Raw genomic sequence first — 2582 nt, 5'->3', positions numbered from 1 at the left:
AAGGGGCGGGGCCTTCTCTGGGTTCTGAAGTGTCAGTCACAGTCGCTCAGCCAATCAAGTGCAGCAAGTCACAACATGCTCCTCCTCTCCTCAGCTGTTAAATGCATTTAGAGTGAAAGAGATCTACCCATGTGATAGAAGCAGCACAAGTTTAGATGTTTACACTGGGTCGGGTCAGTTGTTTTTCCCAGATATCAGTGAGATTAAACAAAGACCAAATAGAGACTTTTGTTTAAATATCTTACTTCAATTTTTCTTTTAAGAATAAACAGAAATCTCATATATGTCTCTTCTAGAGTTCTAGAGGAGAACTCAACAATATCTGCACTGTGCGCAAGCTTGCCAAAACACAAAATAAACATTTGAGCAGTCTGGAAAATGGACAAATGCTATATATATATATATATATATATATATATATATATATATATATATATATATATATATATATATATATATATATATATATATATATATTGTATATATATATAAACACATGCACACACACACACACACACACACTTCCATTCAACAGTTTGGGGTCTGTACCATTTGAAAAAAAATCTATAAAATGACCATTTAAAATAACTGTTACTGTATGTACAGTATTATAAAACTGATAGTTACGGTCCTGGATTCTGATTGGTTGAGCCGCATTCGAAGCTGTTGTAAATCACACTACAAACATATACCTTTGTTTACTTCTGTGTGTTGCATGGCAACCACAAATGACAGCTAAGGGATTAGCTTTGAGTCATGCTTAAAAGTGCCCCTTAGCTGTTATAAATTCACGGTAAACCACGTTTCTTGGGCCTTATTGTTTTATTTTAATATATTGTGAAATTTAATTTATTTCTGTGAAGGCAAAGCTGAATTCTTAGCATCATTACTCCAGTATTAAGTGTCACATGATCCTTCATAACTCATTCTAATATGCTGATCTGTTGTTCAAGAAATACTATTCTTATTATTATTATCAAGGAATGTTGTGCTGCTTAAAGTTTTAGTCCACCCAAAAATGAAAATTTGCACAAAAATTACTCACCCTCAAGTCATTTAGGGTGTATATGACTTTCTTCTTTCAGCCGAGTTATTTAAAAAAATGTCTTTGATCTTCCAAGCTTTTTAATGGCACTCAGCAGGTGTTGCAATGCTTCAGTCCAAAAGAAGTTAAATAAAAAGCGCCCATCCCAAAAAAAGGTGTCTCACACAGCTGAACAAAGGCCTCCTGTAGCAAATCGATGCTTTTTTGTAAGAAAAATATCCATATTAAAAGCTAAATAAACACTTTAATCTAGTTTGCACTCACATGGAAGCCGTTCCAGGCTGATGACGTATGAGGTCAGTGAGTAAAAAACGGAGTAAAGGAAGCAAAGATTCCTACTTTAGCAGAGGAAAACTAGTCTCCTCTTGGCTTATATCGAAATCCTTCGACATCTTTATTCTTACAAATTCTTACCTTTATTACCTTTACAGGTAATATACCTTTACAAATTATTACCTTTTGAATATCGGTAGTTTTCTTACAAAAACACATTTATTCGCTACAGGAGGTCTTTGTTCACCCCCCCCCCCCCCCCCCCCCCGAGATGTGTAAGGGGCTGTTCACATATTGCGCCTAAAAATGCGTGGAAAACGCTAGGCGCTAGGCGTCTGCCTTTGCTAAGCAACCATGACGGGCTCTCTCCATGAAGACGTGGAAATTTCAGCAATGGATAAATGGATTTGCAGCTCTAAAAATCGCTTGCAGTAGCTCCGCTACTAAATTTATTTCAAAATTGCAATCCATATACAACTAAGATCCGCTGTTCCTTCATCTTGGCTGAGCTTTCAACGTTGTTACGGGAAAGGATGAAGCTGATTGGTTAGTTCTTGTCACATGACCCGCGGTGCGCTTGCTGCTCTCTGAAAAGTTTAAATGTTTTTAACTTGATGCGGAGCGGACGCGCCTGGAAAAAACGGGCACGTCGCACCGCGTGCACGTCGCTTCCATTATGAGCGTGCGGTATTTTCCTACATTGAAAATAACGAGCTTGCGCGCGCAAAAGATGCGATATGTGAACGGCCCCTAAGACATTTTATATTAAGGATGGGTGCTTTTAATTTAACTTCTTTTGGACTGATGCATGCGACACCAGTGCCATTTAACAGCTTGAAAGATCATAGATCATTTTTTTATATAACTCTGACTTGGATTCGTCTGAAAGAAGAAATTCATAAACACCTGGGACGACTGGAGGGTGAGTGATTCATGGGCTAATATTCATTTTTGGGTGAATTAACCCTTTATATATATAAAACATTTAAATAGTATATTTATTATATTATTATATACAACAAGAATGTAGTTTATTATTTTAGTAATGGCATTATATTAGACAAGCAGTATCTTTACAGTAACAGCTGTGTAAAGTACTGTTTATAATGTCTCATGCAAGAGCTCTGACATTGCTGCAGCTGCAGGTTGCTAAAATGACAAGCAACATCTACAAGATTCAGAGGTGGAAATGTCAAACCAACTTATCTCCAGACTGCTCAGCAGTCAGGGCCACATTTTACCCTTGGAGCAGTTTGTTCTGCTC

Source organism: Carassius gibelio, chromosome B2 (genome assembly GCF_023724105.1).
Source record: "Carassius gibelio isolate Cgi1373 ecotype wild population from Czech Republic chromosome B2, carGib1.2-hapl.c, whole genome shotgun sequence".
NCBI classification, from domain to species: domain Eukaryota; kingdom Metazoa; phylum Chordata; class Actinopteri; order Cypriniformes; family Cyprinidae; genus Carassius; species Carassius gibelio.
This window is presented reverse-complemented; position numbering follows the sequence as displayed.